Below are 15068 nucleotides of genomic sequence, written 5' to 3'. Positions count from 1 at the left end.
GGAGCAAGATATAAACTCTTCCAATGATTCATCCTTATCCTCCAACTCCAACTCAGATCCTTCAGCCACAACAAAGGCTACGGTGCATCTCCTTCAAAGAAAGGGAAGGGACTAACTACCACTACCTCTATTGCTTTCTAATGCAAGTGATGCGGTCATCCTTCCTGACTCTCCAATGCCAAAGGGAGTGTGAGAGGGTGGTGAGGTGAGGCAATTGAGCCTCATCTCTATAGATATATAGGTGCAAAGGATCCAAAGAGGGACTTTCCTTCCGCATCAACTAAAGTCATGGTAGGTCTGTGTTGTGCTAAGAAATGCACTTAGCCACTTAAACAGCCCCAAAACATGCTTATTTTAGGCTTATTTTAGCCAAAACCCTAAAACGGGGAGCAAATCCAAAAAGTTAAGTGGGAGAGGATCTAGAACCCTAATTTTCTATAAATTGGCAGCCAACCCTCCAGTCTTTTACAATCTCGTTTTTGCAGGTTTCAGGTGTTACCAGCTTGTTGCCCACACCCCGGTCACGGAGAACATCTCAACCCTTGCTGTCCATCACTGTTCCCTACAGTCTGGCGCCTGTTTCTAGCCCTCCACACGCTGATTGCTGTTATTTCTGCCTGGCGACTGACTGTTGTTCATCTGCACTGTTGTCGTACAGCCTGCCACGCCAGCAAACTGCTGCGTTTGCAGGCTCCAACTGTCGCCCTGACAATTTTCTCTCTCCTGTCTACAGTCATTGCAGTGTTTCTCTCTCCTGCAGGCTGTCTTGCCTGCGTTTTCAATCTTTCTCTCTCCTGCGGGCTCCCTTTTTAGTCTTTCTCTCTCCTGCAAGCTGTCCTGCTTGTGTTTTCAGTCTTTCTCTCTCCTGCAAGCTTCGTTTTTAGTATTTCTCTCTCCTCACTACTGTCTGCATCAAATCCAGCTTCTCACTACTGCGTTTGCTAGTCTACGACATCCGGAGGCTCCCTTGCTGCGATTCGGGATCCGTTCGGAGTACAACACACTCTCCAGCTCATTATCCCTGCCCTGATCCTAGAGATACAGGAGTTTGAGATTCAGTATTCATTCACTACATAGTGTGTTTGCTGCATGAGCTTCGTATTATTAGTAGTCATATCATTTCATTTATTCACTATGTTCATTGTCTCTGAGTTACTCTAACCCTAACCCTAATTGTGTTCTTTTTATCAGTCTGTGCTTTGTCGTACGGTTTCTGTTTATGTTTCTGTATTAGGGTATTTTTCTTTACAGTTTGAAATCTTCGACTAGGATTGACATCCAAGTTTATGATGTGCCGGTTCTTGACACAAAGCCAAATTGGCTCCTGATTCAAACTCACGTAAGGAAAACACTTTGACAATCTAGTTGAAGGTAGGGAATCCATGGTCACATATGCCCAAAGACATTGTTGGCAAGATGGTCATGTATCCTACTACAAGGCATTGTTGACAAATGAAGAGCTGCTATGATTCTTCTCTATTTTGGAGATAGTACGATCAACATCGACATCAAGTTCTTTCGGAGGCACCTTGTGGTGGCTTCATCACCCACTACTTAGATATCCATGGTCCTATTTTGATAGTCTTTGTTATATGGAGTATGATAAGTCATTATCATTGTATCATTATATTGAATCAAATCACCCATGATCTAAGAGAGTATTTGCAGATTAGTCAAATCATGAGTAAGTTTGTACATGTGTATTTGTGGGTTGAGCACAAGGGATTATTTTAGGCATTTTTCTAATGCTTATTTTTGTGGCTTCTAGCATTTTATGATTGTGTTATTGACAGCCTACCTCATGCATTTTGGGTATTATTTTATACCTATTTATTTGAGCTCTCTCCTCCTTGGTGATTCATTCACTTGTAGTCTTTCATAACAGGACATGTAGAAGAGAGGGACCTAGTGACAATGCCTATACAGCTAGTGACTCATTGTTTATACGACTATTTTATGTTTGGTGTATGGATTCCATTTTCTACGCATATCTATAAGTTTTTTTTTGCAGTGTTTCTCTATTCTTGTGTTGTCTCTTTTCTCTCGTGTTGTGCAATTTATTACACCAATCTTCTACGCTTCCATCGTTGCACCCACTTCTAACAACATCCTACTCAAGAACCAATGGGACTAGCTCCTCCCGAGTGATAGTCTCCCAAGTACGAGAGGTGAGATTACTCATGTATAGCATATCATAGGTCATTGATGAAAGATGTGAGAGAAGTGTCACAACTAGGTCCTTCAAAGGAATGTCCTTACCAAGGACTATAAGCTCATCCCAAATCTCCATCTTAGTGATGTGATCCCTCATCCTAAGGGAATTTTCAATAGAGAGCTCTCATAGGTTCAACTCGAGAGATTAGACAATATCCAAATGTCTGGATTTGGTGGAGAGTCACCTACCTCTTCCAAACATCTGCCGCAGTGCACAAGAATGGGCTTTCGCATTCATCATCCATCCCATAAAGCTACCAAGTCCAAGGTTGCACCAACATGGAGATCCATAGTAGGTCAAGGTATAGTGACTGCAACAAGATCCCAAAGGTTGTAAGTGTCAAGGATGCACTCAACTTTGCATGACCACAAAGTGTAGTTCGTCCCATCTAGCTTCTTGGATGTGGATAAAAAAAGGTAGAATAGACACCTACACTATGGGGTGCCAAACTTGCCAATCGAGGACTTCTAGCCCCGAAAGAATGTGGAGGGGGAGAATGACAGGATAGTGGTTGGTCTAAGCAATGCTGATCCACATGATCTTCCCAAGCATATGCATCGGCCATATATGTCCTTCAAAAAATTATTGCAAGAAAAGACAAGAAAATAGGTGCTACAATGGGTGTTCCCCACTGTTCGGGGTCCATCGGTCTGCTGATCGGAAAGGACTGATGTACAACAATGGAGAGGGGGAGTATCTAAGGCAAGAGAGGCAACTTGATGCTGGGAAGGAGGGGCAGGTCTGAAAAAACGCAGATGCCACGACCAAAAACCTGTCACCCAGCAAACTGATGGGCTGCCTACAAACCAAGCACAATAGATGTCCTGCCTGCCTGGAAAAGGAGCCACCCAGCTGAAGAGGAAGCTGCCCAGTTACAAACACAGCAAAAATACAGGTCTGCTGTCCACATGTCCAGCCTAGAATGGTGCTTGCCCAGCAAAGAGGATGACTGATCAATAGAAATGCAACCAAATATATGTTTGTCCAACTATAATATGGTGCCATCTACATGGAAGAACAGCCACCTAATCAGTAGCAAGCTGCCACAGCACACCAATTAGCTGCCCGGACTGAAATGCAGGTAGAAAGAGTACCTGTCCCTGCAAAGAATAAGACGCTAGGGAGAGAGACACCATCCAGCAGAGAAGAAGTGTGCTCAGCCTGAAATGCACGGTACAAAAGTGGGTGCAGCTCCAAACGCAGTAAGGAAAGTGAAGAAAACAGGCTGCCATGCTCTGCAGCACAGTAAACCCAGGTTTGCACAGGTTTGCAGCCCAGTTTCTGGTAAGAAGAAAGCAATGTCCAAGGCTAAATGACAAGAGAGTTCTTGAAGTACTGACTCCGACTCGGAGAAGCCTAAAATCACATACTGTGGGGAGGGGACACATCCAAAGAAGAAATGTTGGAAGAAGTACCCTCAAACATCCCAGCCTTCTACCTCTACTCCCGCGGTTACCCATGTCCACCCTTTCTGGGATTTTTTCTGAGATTTTCTAGCATTTTAGTAGGATTAAATGGTGGACAGCCATATTTTGGCCCCAAATTTGGGAATATTTGGCTATTTATAGCCTCCCCCACTCAGTTGGCAGATCATTTATTCATTCTTCCTCCTTCCTTGGTAGGTGCACACTCAAAATCCGTCATCTTCCTCTGTATCTAGTGCTACCGTCATCATCAGCCTAATCTCGTGCCCTCACTGACACTATCGACTACCTGCATGGACTAATTAGTCCTCCTGTGTTCAGCATTCTTTCCTTGTTCAATGCAAATTTCTTTCTTCATTTCTTGCAGTCTCTCTCTATTCCTTTTTTCTGTGTTTGTATTTCTTCTTCCGTTGCGCACTCTCATAGTATCAACATGATTAAGTGTTCATCGTTCTTCTACATTTCTAAATTTTTCTTCTCTTAGTGTTTGCCCTGCACTTTTGTGTTTCTCTTTGCAAACCCTGTTGTCTCTCAAATATGGTATGAGTACATACTATCACGTCACTTTTCTTGACATGCAAATGCTCGATATAGTGTTGATCATGAGGAAAATGTAGCCAATGTACCATTTTTTGCAGCAATGTGAAAGTTTCAAGGATCTCTGTGGTCCAAAGGGACAAAGCATACAACCTAGTGAAGGTTTCACAGCAAGTGACATTTGAGGCAAAGTTTCCAAGTGCTACTTAGTGAAGATTGTTTCACCTATGGAACAATGCAAAAAGATGCACGAGGATGACTTGGTAAATCATTCTCAACGTTGCACTTGACCTTAATTTACTTCAGTTAGAACCAACTTTGGATTGAGTTCATTCAAGTTCAGCTGAGCATAGAGAGTCCAAAGTACTGCCTAATGCTCAAGAGGGAGGTTACACCTCCATTCCCCTAGTGATGGTGGGTATTTCCGCATAGAAGGGGAACATCAATAGAAAGCATCCAGAGTTTCTTCTCTAAGATAATACATTGAGCAAAGGTCTTGTTATGATAGAGAAAATAGAGCTTCGATCACACCTTCGCTACTGTCCAAAGTCTGCACACATGCATAAGGACAGAATCCTATGGACTCATGAAGAGAAAAGTTCGCGCTCTAGAATTGAGCCGATCCCAAAGGATTGCTTGGTTCATTATAGAGCCAATGTGGATCCTCCACTAGATGGGGAATTGAGGTAGTAACTAACTCCCACAAGTCAAAGGTATCAAGGATACGCTCTACTTTGCATGGCCAAAGGGAATAAGTCGCACCATACAGTCGATCTTCTTTGGGGAGAGAAGGAAGAGCAAACACCTATATAAAAGGTACCATCACAACTATGCAAGGACTTGTAGTATGAGCCTTGTGAGAAACGTGTAGAGATCCAGGGGGCGAAGAAGGGTGCTCTAATATTCTCAATCTCTATCAGAGTAAGAACATGGCTCTAAACGTTAATCTTCACGTTGCTCTTTGCAACAAACTAACTAATAGGCCACCTATCAAAGGAAGACTGAATGGTCTCCTCATCTATGTCATCAAAAGCACCAAAATGATGGTACTTCATAACTCTTATAAACCTACAAACACACAAAAGTTTGTTGTGTTTTGATGTTGGTGGGCTGCCTGAATGGAGGGAAAATCAGCTACACCCTACACAACGAAGTTGTAGATACTCCACATACTTGATAGAAGGTCCAAACAAGGCAGAAAATTTGCACTCTTCACAACATATTTGCTCCAAACAGCAAGCTAAGTGAGGTATTCTCTTTAAAGAACCTCCAAGTCCCCACTTTGACAATGATACCATGTGAAAGTCCGCAACGGAAGAGGAACACAAATACAGAGGAAGGGGGGAAGAGAAAGACTGCAATGAAAAAAGAGAATGGAAAAAGAGAAATGTACACTAAACTGAATGAAAGTTGAATACAACCCTGAAGCAATTAGTTCCTACACATAGCCCCAGGTGTCTGTCAGGCCACTATGCATGCTCTAAATAGAGCTGCCTCCTCCATTAAAACACTCGAGAGACTGAGTGTCAGGGCTCTTAATGTCCTCATTTGACTTAGACTAAGTTTTACAGGCAAGAGATGACTATGCATGACACAGGACTACTGATAGATGCAAGATGATTTGATACAACTAAGAGTGTAGTGAAGCATATATAGAAGCCTCACGGTGATACAACTAAGAGTGTAGTGAAGCATATATAGAAGCCTCACGGTGATAAACGAGACAAGTGAGGAAACCCTAAAAGCCTCATGGTGAGACACAATACAAAAGAAGAAACCCTAAAATGGGCCACCCAGCTGCCTCTATCCAGTGCCCAACTGAAGGGTAAATACAGAGCCTAAACCCATGCCATGTACTAAACTAACAGTCTGCTGCCTTGAACTGCACATAAATCACTTCAATTGCACTGGATTGGTCTGTAGTCACATTACAGAAGCTGCCACACAGAGAGCAGGTTCAATATCAGCTGCCAATGCAACCTCCTACTGCCATGGATGATCACCAAGAATAAGGAAGCGCTAAACACTGATGCAACAGCAGACATAATTAGTTGCAAAGCCTTCTATTGCAAGAAGTGCAGGTCTGGACCACCACAACACTCCAACAAACAGCTTTCAAAGACCTTCCATGGAAACTTCAATGGTGAGATGGACTCTATTATGTGATACCGTGATGAAGGACAAAAAGCATGGAAGAGAACAAAGTATGTACATGTGCTGCCTATAAATAATAAGCTGACTTGATCTAGGAGGCCTAAAATATGGTCAATCTGACAATGCATGATAAATGGTCCAACCTAAAATGTTCATGATGAGCTGTGGTAAAAATGTGTGCTTGATTGGGCACCGCCCAACACACGGGGTGCTCAGATATGGAGCTGGACACTGACTGTCAACATCAACACACGGCAGTCCAAGTGACAGAGGCCTAAGTGGACCTCCTTTGTCACGTCTGCTTTGAGCATTTGCTTCCCCTCTGTCCACATTGTACTTAGCTTTTTTGCTGCTTGAGCATCCAATATATATTGTATCTTGCATATTCATAATCTTTCGTTTCATTCCATTTGGGCATCCATTTGTCCCCTGCGTTTTTCATAGACTCTATGCACTTTTTAGCACTAGTGTTCTCATGTATGGTTTCAGATCTCAAATTTTTACACACCATAGCACAATTGAGGCCACCATTACCCACCATAGAAGACATCCACTACACTAGTTTTTCAAATACTCTACTCTTTGTGATAAAATGCGCATAATAGACATTATTGGTCTACATCCATTTGATAACAGAGCAGCATCCCGCCCACCCACCCTTGAGGCGCCTTTTTGTTGTACTGCTGGATAGTCACAGGCAATGCTTTCATTTCCATTTCCATTTTCCATAAAGAATCACTTGATCAAGTTATATTTTCATGAATGTGTACGTACACACACACACACACACACACACACACACACACACACACTCTCTCTCTCTCTCTCTCAGAAAGGAAGTAAACTGGCAGTCGGATTACGAAATATCTGGTGCAATATGAACAGTTATGTTCCGGCAGATCTTGTGAAGTTGATTATACACTATATACAATTTGATGTTTCGGCTTCAAGAACGAGACAATGCACGTTACTTCAAACTACGAAGGAAGGTAAGCAGGCCTACCAATCTCTGACGGGTGTGGCGCGATCCTGAGCAGCGGCAAAGCATCCGGCTAGATAGGATGATACAATGTGCAGCTCCCGCTAGTGAACCCTGGTGAAGCTCGCAATAATGTGTCTGGAAAAGGTGCCTTTGAGGTGTGTGCTCGCCTGCAGCAGACACAGACGGAGAGAGAGAGAGAGAGAGAGGTTGACGTCTCCAGTGCTTCACAGTAAAATTTTTCCCCTTTTCTTAAAAGCACATCGCAAAGGCTTTAACGTTTTTGGAGGGACCCCTTTGAATCAAAGTGCATGTATTTGCCAACTTATTTTAACTGAAATCTCTGTGAATTTTAAGGTTTTAAATCTTCTTCTTCACATTTTGCAAGCTTTCCTAGAACTTGGGAAGTTAAACTTCGGTTTTTTACAAGCATTTATATGATGTGCACGTGAGTAACCCTTGTATGTGCACATTGTACCATGGTCACACCTCTTTTATGTGGCAGCCTACTTTTTCTTACTCTCATTAAACAACACTCTCCCCAATTACTCCAACGAAGCTGTGGTTTCAATAGAGAGCAAGCACGTGTGGCAAAAGTTCACACATCATCTCCTTGGCAAGGTAATTTCGAGATTCGATGTGCCACCTTGAATATGGGGAGGTTGCTGCGGGTGGACATCCATATCTGCATGTGTTGCAATTGTGCTTCCTCTCATTCTTTGTCCATTACTACCTTGATAGGTCTCAGGCTATTGCTTTCCTATCTCCTATTGGCTTCACATGTTTGCCCTTGCTTCCATTTGGATCTCTAACAAAGTTTTGTGTTGTAGACACCCGCCAAGGTTTCATGTCATGGTTGCATCCATCTCTCTCTCTCTCTCTCTCTCTCTCTCTCTCTCTCTCTCTCTCTCTCTCTCTCTCTCTCTCTCTCTCTCTCTCTCTCTCTCTCTCTCTCTCTCTCTCTCTCTCTCTCTCTCTCTCTCTCTCTCTCTCTCTCTCTCGTATCATACATGTTGTCTCTTTCTATGCTAAAAAGAGCACAAATAGTGATTATGGTGACTTGAGAGAATTGTTGTTATGCTCATCACATGATTGTGCAAGAATTTCTTTTGCTTTCAAAATTGAACAGAGCTCTCGTGATCATTATACATATGCAGCTTCTTGTTTTACATATGGTGAATTAACAAACCCAAGCTTTGCATGTCATATCCAATAGACAAATTTGCATGTTGCCATCAAACTTCCCAACTTCAAGCTATTATCATGGAATTTCCAAGCTTCTATGCATCATTTTACAAAATCAGTGCATCATTATAGTACGAGAGAGAGAAATTGAGAGATATCATTCTACATAAGCAAAACTAGAGAGAGAGAGAGAGAGAGAGAGAGAGAGAGAGAGAGGGAGAGAGAGAGAGAGGGAGGGAGGGAGGGAGGGAGGAAGGGAGATCATGTTGCATATGTTCCTTCTAAAAATGAACTATCAACTTTGAGTTCTACAATTTCAATGTTCACTTTGTGCCTCTACTCTTACTTTGAAAGCTATTATTAAAAGTTGTCATTCATGGAACAAATGCATTGATGGACAACTAAGCATTAAACGTGACAAACCTCAAATAGACAATGTATTGTAGGTAATATAATGGCACTCAGCATGATAGTGTGGAATAAGAATAGTCTCCTAAGTTTGAGTTCCCATTTTGGATGTTCAAGTATGTTTCATTGTCCTTATATGAAATGTAAGACATATAATTAAACATTAGACATGACAAACTTTAAATATAGAAGTATCACAACTACTATAATGGCACTCAATATTGATGAGTTTTTAGTTCCCTAATGTGGATTAAGAATAGATGTTCGATGATGCTTCCATATAACTCTTTAAGTTAAGAGCTTAGGGTTTGTGCCTTTATAATTGCTTTAATGAGTTCAGAAAAACATCAATACAATTGCTACAGTTTATTCCATTGTACTTGCCAATACTATGAAATGCAAGGTATACAACTAAACATCGGGCATGAATAACTTCAAATCACACAATATTGTGGCTAACATAATGGCACTCAACATTGACGAGTTTCAAGTTCTATTGTGCAAAATAAGAATATATGCTTGGTGTTGCTTCCATAACCACCTAGGTTAGAGTTTAGGGTTTGGATGCTAAGCAAGTCATGCCTCTATCACTACTTTAATGGCTTCGGAAAAAAGCATCAATTCAATTGCTACAAGTCTTTCCATTACACTCACCAATGCTATGAAATGTAAGTTATACACTGAAACATTAGGCATGACAAACTTGAAATCGACAAGTATTGTAGCTAATATAACGGCACTCAACATTGATGAGCTTATAGTTTTGTAGTGCAAAATAAGAATCAATTTTTGGTGCTCCTTCTATAATTTCCTAAGTTTAAGTTTCCATTTTGGACGTTAAGTTGGATGTGTCTATATGATTGATTTAACAGGTTCATAAAAACAATCTATTCAAGTGCTAGAGTTTGTACCATTGTACTTGCCAATACTATGATAAACCTAAACATTAGAAAAGTTTATTCTTGTTGCACCTTTGTGTACTAGTTATAGTATTATTGTATCATAAATCTCTCAATACATTGACTATTGTAGGGTTGCAAGCAAATGGAAGGAAAACCCTTTCCTTTGTCCACACGGTTTTGCTCTCTTTCATTCACCTATGCCTCCATCATCCAAAGCCAATCCTCAACATGAACATGTTCAATGCTAGGACGTACCTACATTCCCAAACATATCCTTCCTTACTTGGCAACAATATTATGGAGACCACACAAGCATCCACTAACCGATTGTTCCCTTTCTACCCAACCTTTTGGACTCTTATACAAAGCATTATCGGAGCAGCCTCCTTCACTCACCCTCATAGTGCATTCATCTACAAATGACTATTCCAATGTGCCAAATTTGTATTCCATCACCTTCCTCACCAAGCCCCTCCATCCCCCAAGGTGCACTATCGCCTTCCTCGTGGAGCTTGCCACTACTTTCACAAGTCATTAAATCCACTAGGGATGTTGAAACTCAAATGACAACACCACTTGCACCTACTACTATTATCGTGGAAGTTCCACCAATAGGGTTAGGTACGGGTCAAATGAGAAAAAGCACCAAAAGATGGATACCTTCCCTTGTCCAAGTACTACTAGATCTATATGAGGACAAAGGGTTTCACTACTAGACAACAACTCAAAGAAGTTGCAAACAAAATTCTCAAATATGAATGTGCGCAAACCCTCTTAGTGAGTCCAAGTCAAACTATGTTGGTTTATGGCCCCAACGAGGCTAGGCATGCACTATTCAAGTACCACTTGTACCAGCCAAAAATCCATAATGGACTCATGATAAACCATCATCAAATTACTACATACATCAATTTTTGGGCTTACCTTGTCTACAATTCAATCAAGTAGTAAAATCTCACATGTCTGCAATTCAATCAAGGAGCAAAATCTCATACAATCAAATGCTTGACAATCCCTATTCACTAACTAGTCATACATTCTACTAGCTAGTTTGGTACAAATTCTACCCATCACTCATGCTTATGATATGACACCAACATTTCTACAATTTTCTAAGAATTAATAGCAAAGTCTCAGAGAACTATAGCAATCAATCTTTTCATGGTCACACATGGTTTTCCCAGGATGCAACCTATTTGTACTATCGATGACTAGCTAGTCATAATTGTACCTATTTCCAATAGTTGTTCCTTGTATGCTATTGAAATTTCCAAAAAAAAAACGAGTGACTTTTCCAGAAGTAATCTATTAAATTTTAGCAATTCTCATCCCATCAAATTTTGATCAAACTCTCACAATCATTGCAAGACAATGCTCTTTATGTATTATTCCTCATGTATATATGCAATAAAACCATGGAAAATCAAAATTCACAAAGCATAACTAGCAATTCGAGGATGTTTTTTGGTCACTTTTTGATGATAACCAACTTAGCACACAACTCCCATTGATACACACATACAATGTCTCTTCGAGCTACCTAGAGTAGACCATACCTAACTAGTTGCAATTCTCTGCTACATCTTTCCCATGATTAAAAATGTTAAAATCTATTTGAAAATAGAAGAAAACCTGTAACTTTTGGATTTCTCTCTTCTTTGAGGCACATACAATCTCTAATAGCATGTTGATCACTTCAAAGCATGAACAAATGACTAGTTAACAAGTGACAAAGGCTATTTTTTGAGTTTTAAAAAATTTAAAATATAAAAAAGAAAAATAATAGTCTAACAAATCTTACCAATCATCCTATATTGTCAAATAAAAAATTTGAAAAATCTTAGATTTGTTCCTTCCAATCTACCGTCCTATCCTACGATGCACAAGGTTTTTGCATTGAGCTCATCCTTGTGAGAAAGCCCATCCTACTCAAACTCGGTGTCATTTCTCTTAAGGGATCAATTGTTAGAAGATCAATGGAATGAGATTCTATTAGGTCTCGACAACGGAACCAAAATGTAGCTTCACGTAACTTCTATGTCAAACCTAGATGGATTGGTGCATATTTGTCCATGCACTCGCACTCATTAGTAAATCACTTGCAATCTCATTCAACAAGTCTCCTACCATGCATGTCCACTCACTCCACTTATCACATACAAAATCTGCAAAATTGCCAAGCTATGTAGGCTAATTCTACCAATGGTCAAAGCGCATAAAAACTCACATATGGTTGTAGACTTGATGAGTTGGAGAGCTCCCAACCTCTAACAATCACTATGGTCGCGTAATCTCCAAGCCATGTGAACATTGGACCCATGAGCCACACAAGATGGTAATGCCTCGCATGTTTCTTCAAGTCAAGCAAACCACACACACACACACACACACTCTCTCTCTCTCTCTCTCTCTCTCTCTCTCTCTCTCTCTCTCTCTCTCTCTCTCTCTCTCTCTCTCTCTCTCTCTCTCTCTCTCTCTCTCTCTCTCTCTCTCTCTCTCTCTCTCTCTCTCTCTCTCTCTCTCTCTCTCTCTCTGGCCCTCCTCTACCACAAAATCCATGTCTCTCTACCTCTCAAACTTGAGCCAAGCTGAAGAAGGTGAGGAGATCGAGATGGAGAATCCTACAACTAAGTGTAGAGAGGCAAGCTTAATCACAATATGCGCACACTGCTCCACTCCTTCGAGCTTGCATGCAACATTCACAAAGTAGAGGTAATAGAGAATGTGAAAAAGAAAGGATAAGATTTTGATTTTGCAACTATTGGAATGATTTTATTAAGGTACTTTTTCCCACTTAAATATGGGATTTCTTTTTCATAAATGGATAGGGCCTATTTTTCCAAATGCACATGGTTCAAAACTTCATTCATGTGCATCATTAGGGTCATTAGTGTCCCATTTGGGCCTTCTCTTTTGACTTCCTCGATTCACTCATCACATTGGCACTTGTTAATGTACAATAAATTGAATTACAATGTACAAGAGAGAGTGAGCTCAATGCTCAAAATAATTTAAAAGTTCAAGGAATTTTGACCACTAGATTTACAATTTAGTACATTTCCATATATTTTCTATTTCTAGCCTTTTTAGTCTTTGGTAGCTTCCATCTTAGGCTTCCAATCTTCATTGTGTCCTTGCTTCTCAGACTTGAATTTTTAATGAAAGAGGAGATCCTTAGAGTGATTGTGCGTAATGCGCATACCAAGTATATGGGAGGCATACCCCATGTCATTCGTATGAAAGGTCTCCTTGAGCCAAGTCTTAAAAGCATCCATCTCATTATGATCACTCCCTAAAAGGTAGAGCTCGAGTGGAGGCACACAAGCAGAAGTAAGAGCAATGCAAGAGCTATGGTGAATGGAGCAAGGGAGAGAAACACCATATGTGAAAACTCCAACAATCATAATGTGTGAGTGGCCTTCCCTTATTCAATAATCACTGAAAGAATAAAGAATGAAGTGACAATGATGGGCACCCACCACTTGAAATGTGTAGGTATGCAGGTATAGTGAACAATGAGTAAATATGGACAATTAGACACAAGCACCTTTACCCCCAACAATCTCCCACTTAAAGGTGAATGTGCCTTAGTGAGGAGTAAAATGAAAAAATGAAAAAAGTACAACATGTACATAGAGTACAATAGGATGAAGAAAGACATTATCTTATCCTACACCCATTAACCTCTCAAGGAGGAAGACAAAACATTCCGCTAAGAAAATTTTAGTGAGAAGACTTGCAAGTTTCTCGTCGATTGAGATCTTGGCAAGTTAAACAAACTTATCCTCTAATGCCTCTCTAATGAAGTGATAGTGCACCTCAATGTGCTTAGTCTTTACATGGAAGATCAACTTACGGGTCAAATGGATGGCACTCATAAAATCTCAATGCAGTGTAGGAGTAACAATAATGCCAATGTCTACCACTAGGATGGCCTAACCATAGGGTCTCCTTGCAAGCCTTAATGGTTAGGATATACTCTATCTTAGTAGTAGATAAGGTTGTGCATTTCTGCACCTTGGATAGCCAAGAAATGGCACCTCTAGTAAAAGTAAAGATATACCTAGAGGTGGACTTTCTACTATTTACACATCTTGCACAGTCGGAGTTAGTATAACCTAGGACTATAGTATCTTGGCCACCATAGTAGATGCACATATCTATAGCGCCTTTCAAGTTCCTCGTGATATTCTTCATGGCATCTCAATATTGCTGGCTAGGTGTCGCCATATAACAAATAACATGGAAAGAAGCTCCTAAATCAAGTATCCAATACTAGAGTAAGTAGATGAAGTATCAGTCAATTGAGTAGCATCAAGAGACAAAGTAGCTAAGATATAGTCATCATTAGACTTAGTTTGCACTATATTTATCTCCTTAATATTCATGTTGGATTTACTTGGGGATTCCCTTGCCTTTCTCATTGCGCTTATCATTGTGCATTTTATGATACTATAGCCCTATATGACCCTGCTACCCACAATAATGACATATCAAAGAAGACTTATGCCCACAAGACTTATTGTGAGATTGTCCATGAAACTGAGACTTACCCCTATTGGGTTGGCTGGGAGTCTCTACCATAGTTATTATTGCCATTAAAACTATTTATGCCTCTAACAATCAATGCATGGGAAGTGTGAGCTGCATTAATGTTCTTTATGTTACTCTTTTCTATTAGTAGAGCACTCTTTGCATCATTATATTTAAAACCATCCTCAGCGGATGAGCACTCGTAGTAGGACAAAAGGGGTCCCATGACTTAGGCGGTGTAAACAAGCAAGAATAAAGACTTGATATTATCTTCAAATTGAATGCCTTGCGATACAAGCTGCCTGAAAATGGGATGAAACTCATTTAAATGAGTAGACATAGCCGTAACCTCCTTCGTGCAAAGGTCCACGAGCTTCTTCAATCAATATAGCTAAGGCATAGGACTCTCTTTGTCATAAATATCGCAACTCTTTCTACCATAATACATAAGCACCACCCTTAGTATCAATGATCTTTGAAATATACCTACTTTGATAATGATAGAATGATGGTCGATTTGCATAGCTCATCAAATTCTGCCCAATCCTTTGCATCATAAAGCTCAGCCTTAATGATCTCTAAGTTCAATGGTTTAACATGCCTTTTCTACACATCAACTTGCCATATCTACATCTTTCAATGTTAGAAGTTATTGCCATCAAGCTTTTGAATGTTGAAAATAACAAATTTGGATGATGAAACTACCTTTATGATTATAAATGTTTGCAAAT

The 15068-nt window shown here is 40.4% G+C and overlaps 1 protein-coding gene across 4 annotated transcripts in view; it reads right to left on the bottom strand.

The window, feature by feature from the left end:
• The window catches only part of LOC148025737 (uncharacterized), a 35251-nt gene extending 27695 nt beyond the window's left edge, over positions 1 to 7556 (bottom strand). For 2 of the 4 annotated variants that reach the window (XM_087692961.1, XM_087692960.1), the window contains exon 1: positions 7334 to 7554. The gene's annotated coding sequence lies outside the window, so the exon portion shown is untranslated. Of the gene's footprint in view, positions 1 to 7333 lie in introns of all 4 variants that reach the window. The other 2 variants (XM_087692963.1, XM_087692962.1) reach the window with 2 other exon arrangements.
• Positions 7557 to 15068: the final 7512 nt, after the last annotated feature.

This window comes from Lygodium microphyllum, chromosome 14 (assembly GCF_053477565.2).
Source record: "Lygodium microphyllum isolate KBCC chromosome 14, Lygodium_microphyllum_v1.1.10, whole genome shotgun sequence".
Classification (NCBI taxonomy): Eukaryota; Viridiplantae; Streptophyta; class Polypodiopsida; order Schizaeales; family Lygodiaceae; genus Lygodium; species Lygodium microphyllum.
The sequence above is the reverse complement of the archived record's forward strand: the minus strand, read 5'-3'. Positions and strand labels throughout refer to the sequence as shown.